Genomic DNA, 12,013 nt, shown 5'->3' with positions numbered 1-12,013 from the left:
GACACCGAGACCCTGGAATTAAGTATTTCTGTTTCTCTTGTTTCACATGGACGGTTCTTATTTAGGTGTTGGGTTGAAGTTTGGGAAAAATCACCCAATCCACCATAGATCCGGTTGTAGTTGACCTCAGAGCATCCACTCGATTTGATTTTTAACACAGGCGTGAAGTAGAAAATAAGAATCTCATCTGACGTGAAATGATATCGTCATTCGTTTTTCGCATGCTTTTATTAGATGCAGGAAATCTAAACTCAGTGACTACATTTGTCATTCTTTAACATACAAAATCAGTGGGGAATTTATTTTCCTGCAAAATGCCCCACGTTTTAAGTGCTCCGTGCTTTGAAAGAAATTCAATAACTTTTTTTTATTACTATAATACACCCTGGAGAGTGAGAAAGTGACACATTGTTTGAATACATTTTAAGTAACATCAGCAAAATATGTTTGCTCGCGAAATAAAACCCCGAATTGGATCATATCAGCCATACTAAAAGACCCCGGGGGACTTCATAGTCCTTAGTATGCATGCATTTTATAACTGATCCTGCAGCTGCCTTTACAATCGTATTAAGCAACAATGTCGATGTCTGCATTTGACCATAATGCCTAATAAAACATATTTTATAGTTGCATGCATTTACTTTCAGCTCTTGAGCATGTGTATATCTATATATTGACCCCCCACCGCCGACCCCTCCTCTACCCCTTCTCCCAACCAAACCACCCACCAGTCAATAGTTGTTGTGAGTAGTTGCTGGGCCCCTGTAGAGGACTACTATTGAGCGCTGTTGTAAAAGTGGCTGCTTTATTGTGTGTTTGTCCTGGCATATTAATGGCCGCCGTTACAGCTCTCTGATTACGACCCACCAGGGAAGCTGGAAGTGCTAACTACATACGGAAAAAAAAAAAAAAAATGTGTGTTCCTCAGGTACCATGACAGTGGAGGGCAAAAATATGCTGATCGGAATTTGCTGCATTTTCAACTCACATGTTCTTTTACGTGATTGAAGAATGAAGTTAAAAGTTAGACGAGTTCCGTTAACACCGCCGACCAGGCAAATGGTAAAAAAAACAACTCTTTGAAGCTAGAGCGGTTACAGAAGGGAGGGGAAATGATCATTTTGAAGGGAATAAAATTGTGCTATGAATATGATTTCAATATTCTAATTCATATAAAATGATACAAATGAAAACATACATACAAACAATAAAACATATTCTCGTGAGATGGTTGAAAAGTGTGTCGAAAAGTAATACAAACAAAAAATTAATTCGGGCATATTAGTTTCATAACTCCTCGAGACTAAATACACCCTTGACTATACACACAAAGCCACATAAGCTACCACACTTTACATGTCCACTGACAGCCAATTTTGAGCATGCCAATTAGCAAAACGAACACTCAAAGAGGCTCTCCACGCACACGCTCATTCACCAGCTGACTGGGCTTTAATAACTCCATCAAATGGTCTGACACCATAAGGATTATCACGGCAGTTGGCCTGACAACCAGGGAAACGTCTCAAACATATGTATGCCTATAATGTGCATTTAGCCTGTAATGTGCATTTACTCTTGGCAGTTATTCATCTGGTTTTAACTTGGCAGTTACAGCACTTTGCTACGCTATACATGCATCAATGGCATTTTACAATCGAGGCACATTTGATCAACTGTTTACTAAATATAAATTTCATTGTCCGAGATAGCTGGGATAGGCCCCAGCATGCCCGCGACCCTCGTGAGGAAAAGCACTTTGGAAAATGGATGGATGTAGACGATGTCAGTCATTCATGAAGGACCTGCTTTAAACAATTTTCAAGAATAAATGTTGGCTCCATTATGGGCCAATTGAAAGTCCTGTTGCTACTGATGATTTTGCTGCTTTGTACGGATGGACGGATAGATAGATGGATGGATACGCTAATCGGTGAAATGAACTTTGAACAGGATGGATGGATGTTTGGTTGGATGGTTGGATAGATGGATGGCTGGGTGAATGATTATAGATTGACGGATGGACAGAACTGCATATTAATGAATGAGTGGTTGGACACACAGGTCATGATATGGTTGGATGGATGCATTGTTCAGGGGATGGCTGGACTGTGTGGATAATGAATCATAGATGGATGGATGGATGATTTTGTCTTGAGATGAAGGGATGGATATATTTATTGTGTGGGAGGATGGTGGCTGTGGATGGATAGATAAATCTTCCATCCATCCACCCATCCATCCATGCATCCATCCATCCAGCATCTGCGGGGCCAGTCTGGCTGCTTTAGGCAATCTCCTCGCTCAATTTCCTGGTCTTGCTTTGCAGCTCATCTTCCGTGCGCATGTGACAGTGCCGGTCATTAGCCTGAAAAGATGGGATTGGTGAATGCATTAACTGGAGAGAGCGCTCGCCATCTTTGGGCTCGAGTCACTCAGGGCCAGCTTTGCATGCATCTGGACGCTCAATCCAAATGGAGTCAAACTGTGCACATATGCAGGTGCCAGAAGACAGATAGAAGACATGGAGGGCTGGTGGAAACCACATCATTTATTTTTATTTTGTTTTGCTCTTTAAGGCGTTCTGATGGTTTTCACCATGGAAAATTTGGGACAGCACTGCAAGTGCAAAATACATTTGGATGTGATGGAATTGGAAGAGTTAGTGGAAATGCAATACGGCCACGTTACTGTTACAGAAAAATCTATTGCTCTAATACTTTGGGGGAATCCAGCCAGCGTATAAAAGTTCTGCTTGACTTCACTCATTTTTAAAATATATTTATAGTTGTTACGCTATGGCTATTGTAACTGGCTCCAAGTTGGCCTCGAGCTCACCCAAAAGCTTATTATTGGTGCAATGTATTTTTTGTTTCTGGCATTTCAAAAATGCTTCGACAAGCGGTAGAGCACCATTCATCTCACATTTTGTCAGTTATCGTTTGCTTTTCAGATGTCGTATTCAAAAATGCAAAGTCACCCGCTGCAATTTGTCTGAGCTTTGAGTAATCACATCGCACATATTGAGTTCATTAATTTTCGCATATTTCTCAGACAATGTGAAAATGAGGTGCGTCGCACTTTTGCCCATTCGCAGACGCAATTCTGGGCACGCCCAGCAAGTCGATCAGCTCCCGTGTCTGTTTGTATGAGCAATTGAATTTGCGCCTGTTTTTGACCGCACACACCTTTTGTAAATAAGACCCAGAGTCTGGCCAGAGTTGACCGGAGATAAGTCAACCTCTCTCAGGCGTGTGCTATCTATACCACACACAATCACACACTGGAGCCTACTGACAGACTTTGAGTCTCTGTGGCAGAAAAAAAGTCAAGCGAATGAGATAGGCGAAATGGCGCCGGCTGGACTGGGGCACCCTTGGGAGTCTGATAGAAGCTGCCTGGAACCTCTTTGCAACATGGCTGTGTGTATGTGTATATATGGGCATGAATAAGAAACAGAAAAAGTATTTTTCCACGGCAGATGGTGCCATGCTGCGTGGAACCAGTTTGGTTACCATCAGTGCACAAGCAGGTTTGTGACAGATTTTTGGCTGCGAGGTGACTGGACCCACTGCTAGCCTCAAGGTCGACCCATAATTATACTGGCTTACCTGGTGATAGGCCAAATGGCCCCAAGTAGTTTTTGCAATTAGAAGAGGTCAGCATTGTTGGTGTTCCGAACTGTCTCTGTTTCCGTTGTGATGTATTATTTTTTTTTTTCACCTTTTATATTTCCAGCAGGGGTTTCAAAGAACTCCGCGCCCTTCATGAACTATTGTTTGTTTTTCGACTTCTCCCATCGGGAGTTTTAGTGCAGCTCTTATTGTTTCTGGGGGTGATGTTATTCGATTTTGACCACTTGGAGTTTTTAAAAAAAAAAAAGGAATTTAAATGTCTTCAGTTGATGCTCAACGCAACATTTGCCCAGAGTTACACTTAAATGAAGGCCTACTGACGAACAAATTTGACATATACAGGCATGTTTTAAAATAGCCTTGGTATAATCTCACTTAACAATTTTAAATCAGAGGTTTGTTTTGACATATCTCAGTTTATCTGTAGATAATTCTTCCCTTTTTCACGCGTCTTTGTTTTTGTTTACTTCTCTGGTGCTCGCATTTTAACCTGCATACAAATGCTTGAAATATTTGCTACTGTTTACCCAATACCCTATTTTCAGGATTTTGGTGTTTTTTTTTTGTTTTTTTTTTAAAGCTAGAAGGCTTAAAAAAATGTTTTCTTTGTTGTTTTTCAAGCCTCAATAATTTTAATTAGGCCTGCTAACAACCAAACATTTTTGGGGCGATTTGTCCAAGTCTCACAGCCAAAATAATTGTGCTACTGTTTGAGTGTGTTATTCAAGAAGTTGAATTTTGAGTTCTTATTTTCTGGTATGTTCTTCCCATAGCTCACACAAACGAAAGATTCATCAATTTTTGCTAATCAAATATACAAGCCAGCCTCATACTCCCTTCTAGGAACATCTGGCGTGCAATAATTTTGTTATTATTCTGCTGCATCTGTTTGAAAATGCGCTGGTTTGCTTGTAACGCAATGAATACTTTAAAGGGCATGTTTTTTGTTGTTTTGTTTTTGGAATGGGGATTTAAGACATTGACATGTGAAGCATTGCATGGGTTTAATGGAAAAGCTGCCTTTGTATGTGTTTTTTACAGTAATTTTCAACAATTCTTTTGAAAGAAGCCTAAGGGGAAAGTTTTTGGATGAGCAAGTTTCCTGGCTTCATTCCAGCTCGGGAGGGGCACTTTGCAATTATACGGTCATTGCCTTAAACCTCTTAAAAGCCTCGGCCACCGTAATGGCCCCTTTGCCTGTCGTTTTTTGAACCACTTTCAAAAGTTGCTTCATTGCTCTTTGGCAGTTTTGTCTTGGGGGGAGGGGGGGGTAAAAATAGTCTCCATTTGTCACTGCATTGCATTGATTTAGATTGAGATGGTTATTTAATTTTATTTTATTTTTCTCTAGCACTTAAAAATAGATGAATCGATTATTCTTTTATTTTTTGAACCACTTTCAAAAGTTGCTTCATTGCTCTTTGGCAGTTTTGTCTTGGGGGGAGGGGGGGGTAAAAATAGTCTCCATTTGTCACTGCATTGCATCGATTTAGATTTAGATGGTTATTTTATTTTATTTTTTCTCTAGCACTTAAAAATATAAAAGATGAATCGATTATTCTTTAAAAAAAAAAAAAAGGGCCCATGTGAGTGTGTGTATGTATCGCAAAACTAATTGCATTCATCAGGCAAACAAACACAGCTGGCCAATGTGCTGCAGTGCTGGATGGCGACCCGAGCGCGTGCTGGCTCGGATTTTGTTGCCAGCGCTTCCCGTCGGGCTGCTCATCAAGCACTGACAAACAGAGCCAAGTGTAGCAGGATACAACGCATGCCGGGGATATGTGGAAAACTGGAAAACTATCCTGTTTGTAGCGTGTGGCGCGACTTCAAGGGCGACCGTAAAAGGCCGAAAGAGTTGAATACAGAGCGGCAAATAAAGGGGGAACTTGAACATGACTTTGTGTTTTTATAGGCCGCCAAGTCATTTGTCTGCCTGTGCATTCGTCTTCTCTCTTCATCTGTCACTCTGCTCCCTCGACTGAGTTAAGGGACATTTAGAGGAGCGGCAGAGCTATTTAAAACGCCAGCGTGTGTGCGTGGATGGGTCGGAGGTGCGAGGGACAGATTTACACCCCGAGATGAAGGCCATTTGCCAGGCGGGCCGTTTCTCTTGTTTCTCTGTTTCTCGGGCTGGACGGCTGGCCTTGGTCCAATTTAATTTCTTCCGGGCCTAAACACTTCTTCTAATACCTCCACCCGTGCTTCATTCTCACCAACAACTCGGAGGTCCATTGTCACGGCTTTTCTATTAAACTGTAATTGTGTACACTGAATTGAAATGTGCTCCGATACCAACGCACTGATACCAATTTACCAACGGGACAAATAACTTCCAGGCAGGTCGAATAGGAGCTGTCGGTAAAATGTCAATAGTGACAAGTGTCATACAGGGAAACTCCTCTACAATGAAACATACATGGGCGAAAATACCCCCTAGTGTGAAATAATCTTCATGCATTAACACCATTCCCACTTTCCTGCCCCCCATACAATGAAAAAAAACCCTGTGGCGTTATACGAAATCTTTTTTTCCTGCTCTTGCCTCGCGACGAGATTCACTACAACGAAGTCTAATCCAACAGCGACCTCTACTGCTTTGTTCGGAAACGGCAACAGCAACCACCACACTGGCGTACACATGCGCAGTAGTCCAGGAAGTATTTGTGATTGTTAGTTTCAGACGCAGCAAGAACGTTGCATTGCTAAAACAAAACGGACCTCTGGATGTCAAGCAGCTAAGACAAAAAGAGCTCTGACGCTGCAAGAGAGGGTAAAAGTGATCAAAATGAAAGACGGAGGAAGCAAAATAAAAGACATCATCCAAGAAACTGATGTAAGTGAAAGTGAATGCTGATCGGGAAGTTTGCAAGTTCTTTCCCTTTTTTTCTTTCTACGCTGAATGACTATATGAAGTGTCAAATAAGTGTATGCTCATACTTATTCACTATTGGACTAAATATAAAGAGTACACTTACGTTTGTGCGTGCGTGTACACATACATTTGGCGTACATATATGTGTGTGTGTGTGTGTGTGTGTGTGTGTGTGTGTGTGTGTGTGTGTGTGTGTGTGTGTGTGTTTACATCCGAGATCAAATTTGCTACAGTGAAAAACCCCCTGTTGTGAAAAATGTATTGCTGCAAACATGATTTCGTTGTAGAGGAGTTTCACTGAATTAGAAAGAAACATATACCACGTTTAAGAAGGATTTGTGTTTTGTGCTTTTGATCGTCACTATCACTGGTAGCCTCCTGTCCAGGTTTTTCCCTTTCTTTTTTTCCCCTCCATTTTAAATGGCAAGGGCCATCGTAATGCAACTGTTTGGATGAAGCTGTGAGCTTTATTGCCGCTTAATTCGAAGGGAAGAAAAGAGCTATCAAATAGAAACATTATTTTTACTATCCTGTCATTGAAAATGGGAGAAACAGACATGGCTTAAAACTTTCTATTACGGCAAAGACCGAAGGGGCAACAGTGTACGACAGTAAAGAATGACACAGACAATAGCGGGTGGCCATAAAAAACCCAAGGCACTGCAAAGTCAATATAAAAACAATAAGCAGTATAAAAAGTGAAGAGATCATATCAGGTTAGCCGGCAAGTTGCAAATAAAAATAAATGTACAAAGGGCAGCTTTTAACTGTTACTAAATTGTTTTTTTTCCCTTTTTTTTCCCGTCATCTTCAGGATAGTGTCCCCTTGTGTCTAATAATGGTCAACAATAATGTTGCATCTTTACTTTGACAAAGTACTGCAGTAGATATCGTGAGTAATTTTGCCACCTTAGCACACTGGGAATCCTGGCCACACATCGGTCTTTGGATCCTCCCGTCTAGGCATGTTGGCACTATCTCCTTGCTGCTCATTCACGTTTGTCGGGGTTCAAGGTCTCGTCTCCATCAGAATCGCTCTCCTCCAGCCGTCCCTCCCCTCCTTCCCCACTAGCCGCTCTTTGCCTGACTCTACCATAAATCCAGCAACACGCGTGCCAACACACATACACACGCACGTAGAGACGCGTGCACATTTCCACATCACAATCAATACAAGCCTACTTGGCACTGCCAAAGCCCAAAATGAGTATCGATTATCTGTCAACGTTGCCTCTAAATTATGCAAGCGTTTAGTTTATGAGATGGTACTTTTTTGGGGGTTCCCGCTCAAGACATAGGATATGATGGTGGACTTTGACACAGGTGCAAAAACACACGTGTGAACTTATGCCGTGTTGGACCGCTGTCTCAAGGGGCAGGTGTAGTAATGTTTCGTTTCCGTCCGAGGTAATTACACAACGTGGAATGGTGCAAATATTGAAATCGATACGAAGGAGTCGTTCTAAATTGTCCTGCTGAAGTCAGGCTTTTCCTTAAGTGGCCGACATTGCACTCCAGTTATCGGCGTTTGGATTTCTGTTTGGCAAGCAAATGCTCACAGGCGCAGTTGGTCAATTAATAGGCCCAACAAAAACGAGACACTATAAAAAGTAGCTGAAAATTATTGGCTCATTGACACGTTGTGTTTGGGCTGGATACTTCCAAAGGTTCTTCGAGAATGAGATTTTACCCACAGGAACCGAATTATTTTATTTATTTTTTTTATTTATTTGTTTTTTATTAGGGTGGTGGTCGACTGGTTAGTGCGTCGGCCTCACAGTGTGGAGGTACTGGGTTCAATTCCAGCTCCGGCCTCCCTGTGTGGAGTTTGCATGTTCTCCCCGGGCCTGCGTGGGTTTTCTCCGGGTGCTCCGGTTTCCTCCCACATTCCAAAAACATGCCTGGCAAGCTGATTGAACACTTTAAATTGTCCTTAGGTGTGAGTGTGAGCGCGGATGGTTTTTGGTCTCTGGGTACCCTTGTAGCGGATAAGCATATATATATTTGTCAATCTCTGTCGGTCGAGTATTTCTCTATCTCTCTCATAATCTGCTTTCATTATCTATGACTCCGATGCCCTATCACCAACTCTTTGCAGCACACACACACACACACACACACACACACACACACACACACACACACACACACACACACACACACACACACGCACATGCACACCCACTGCTTGAAAAATTGACTGACACATACATTTCCTCGCCCCTTGCTCAAAGCTTATCTTTGAAAATGCTTAACCCCTTAACACTGAACTTAAACCTCAAATCGCTCTCTCCCCCCCCCCTCTCTCTCTCTTTTTTTCTGCACTCACACACACACAGACACAGCTTACACCTTGACATTTTTGTGTTGTCTCTGACACAACTTCTGCATCTCTTTAGCTATTTTTAGAGCCGTTTATGCTCACTTTCCTCTTTGTCCATTTCTCATCTTCCCCGCTGAAAATTCCCACACGGCACATTTGAGTGCCGTGTGTCTGATTGAATGCGTATGACAGAGAGTGATGCACTCGAAATGAGAGCGGCAGCTGTCTTTTTGGGGTGAGATGGGAAGATAGACAGAGCGCTTTATTCAAGGAAAACAAAGCATTAGTGACACCGACTCTCCACGAAGACAAGATCACACAAAGGTTTTGTTATCTCCAGCTGGGCCTACGTGTTCATCCTTCCAGATTCTTCTTTTCATCAGACTGCCACAGAGCCAAACGCATCTGAAAGAGGAAAACAGCACATTGAAGCAATCATTGATCACTAATCACAGCGCTTGATTCAATCTAATGAGCTACTTGTTCCTTCTGGGAGGCCACGTAATGAGAAAAACGGCACTGGCTGCACTCAACAGCCAAAATAATCCCCCTACTTTCAATTTGAGGAAATGAGGTACATTAGGTGTTCTAGTTCGTGGAATAATCATTTGTGTTCAATTTGAACTCTGTGCATGTGGAGCTACTAAATAGGGAATGCAGATTTTTTTTTGATATATATATTTTTTAAGAAGTAACAATGTATTTATTATTGTGGTTGTAGTTTGCACTGCACCCTACAGAGCAAACTCAATATATCAAAAATGTGTGGGAAACATAATTTCTCAATTGAAATTCAATTAAAAAAAATCAGTTGAAAAAGGAAAACTCACACGAATTAATTTTGTATCATTTGAATGATTACAGTTTATATTTAACAAAAAAAACCCCTTCAAAATCTATTATCTCAAGAAATTTGAAAAGGACGTAAGAAAGAATCCAAATGAATTTTAACATTGAAATATGAACTCATTTTACATCACATTCTAGCTTCATACAAACTCGATAAATACAAAGAAGTAAAAAGTTATTTCAAATATGTACGCATTCCTGCACATATGCTTTTAACCCGACTTGATTGTGCAACAATAACTTTAAATTGCTTGACATAGATTGAGAGAGGACCCGGAAGGTAAAAAAACATTCGATGAAAAACACGGCTTCTTATGATGCATTCCGGGTTGCGTAAGACTTAAACCCAAAACGTACAGCACATCGCTAAGAATGAAAATGTGAAAAATATGTCTCATATCTGTCAACATTAACTTTGTTGAGGCAGATTTTTTTTTTTTTCCGACCGGATCACATCGGAACATCCAGGTGTACCTAATGTTTCGGCCCCTGCTATTGTAATATGTACCATACTCTTGGGTCAGGGGGGGCAATCATTATCTCAATAATGCCAATTAAATACCAAGTAAATAATCCAGTCACATTTGGCAATTCGAATTTACCAGTCATTGTCTTCTCAAGTCTTACCGACTTGATCGGCAAATCTGCCTTTTAAGAGCCGCAGCGCATCCCCGGTCTGTACAATAATGGCACATCAACCCGCTAATGTTGCAGCTCGCAGGGGCCGGCGATGCACTCGAACCACTCGTCTCGCGGCCTCGCCTGAACCCCCTTTGGCTCATCAAGGAAGAACTGCTCCACTTAAACTTTGTTGCTCCCTTGTAATTGAATTAGTCTGCTCAATTATGTAGAGGCAGCCTTGTCCTCATTAGGATGGAGCTGAATGGGGAGGGATGGGGCGTGAGCGTAGACCGGAGGCAGAGAGCAGCAGCAGCAGCAGCAGCAGCAGGGTAGGAAGTGAGATCAGTTGGCAATTTTTTTTTTCTTCTCTCAACATTTCCTCCAATTGTGTCTTAAGTGGACATATCGCCAATCGAGGTAATTTAAAGCAATTTCCCTCCAATGTGACCCAAATCAGGCCCGATTATCATGTCTAGAGGATTTTCATGAATGATTATCCTGTGGGGGTGGCGCAGTGATCCAGTGGTTAGCGCATCGACCTCACAGTTCAGAGGTACCGGGTTCAATTCCAGCTCCGGTCTCCCTGTGTGGAGTTTGCATGTTCTCCCCGGGCCTGTGTGGGTTTTCTCCGGGTACTCCGGTTTCCTCCCACATTCCAAAAACATGCATGGCAGGCTGATTGAACACTCTCAATTGTCCTTAGGTGTGAATGTGAGCGCGGATGGTCGTTCGTCTGTGTGTGCCCTGCGATTGGCTGGCAACTGGTTCAGGGTGTCCCCCGTCTACCGCCCGAAAACGGCTGGGATAGGCTCCAGCACCCCCGCGACCCTTGTGAGGATAAAGCAGAACAGAAAATGGATGGAAATGGATGTATGGATTATCCTGTGGTGTGGGGTGCGATAGGAGTGTGTTTTGGGTTTTTTTTTCCGTTATACCAGTTCAATATTCATTCTGGAATATTTTCTGATTGCTGACAAATGGCTGCCAAGAAGAATGTAATTGTGGTCTCAGCAGTAGGCAGTCCTGTGATGTTCTCTCCACTCGATTTATCTTCATCACCCACAAGCCTGGCTGGGTTCATTTAGATTTTTTTTTATTTTTTAGTTTGTTTGTTTGTTTGTTTACTTTTTGAAGGCGGACAGTAGATTTTTTTTCTTTGTTTTCAGATCAGATCAGCATTAGTGAAATACTTTGCAAGGCAGTTACCATAACCCGGGGGTGTCCAAATCCTGTCCTCCAGAGCCACTATGCCGCATGGTACAGATGTTCCCCTCCTCCAACGCACCTGATTGGAACGATCGTGACCGTGACCAGGCTTCTGCAGAGTTTGCTGATGACTTGATCATTTGAATTGTTTGGGTTGGAGGAGGAAAGCATCTGAAACATGCAGGATAAAAGGGTTCTTGCTAGCTTACAATTTCACGAGCGCTACATCCATCTGAAAGACTTTTTTTTTTTTTTTACTTTTCCAAGTCAATGATTTTTTTTTTGTTGTCTGACACAGGTCAGTCTTGCCACTACCTTAGATATTGTTCCATGTGTGATGTCTTCTTGAGGACACAACACAATACTGTATAAGAGTACGAAGCAAACGCATGGCCGTTTTTTTTTCCTCATCGTGTAAGGTCCCTGATAGTTTAAAATGTGGTTAACATGTCCAAATCAGTCAACGTGTACCTCATCTATCGGCGAAATTCTCCCATGTGT

At 42.1% G+C, this 12,013-nt stretch overlaps 1 protein-coding gene across 1 annotated transcript in view; it reads left to right on the top strand.

Moving 5' to 3' along the window:
• schip1 (schwannomin interacting protein 1) overlaps window positions 1-12,013 on the top strand; it is a 234,990-nt gene that overhangs the window by 58,276 nt on the left and 164,701 nt on the right. The gene's annotated exons all lie outside the window — the stretch shown is intronic.

Source organism: Hippocampus comes, unplaced genomic scaffold (assembly GCF_001891065.2).
Source record: "Hippocampus comes isolate QL1 unplaced genomic scaffold, H_comes_QL1_v1.1 scaffold125, whole genome shotgun sequence".
Classification (NCBI taxonomy): domain Eukaryota; kingdom Metazoa; phylum Chordata; class Actinopteri; order Syngnathiformes; family Syngnathidae; genus Hippocampus; species Hippocampus comes.
Note: the sequence above shows the minus strand (reverse complement) of the source record. Positions and strands in the feature narration are given on the sequence as shown.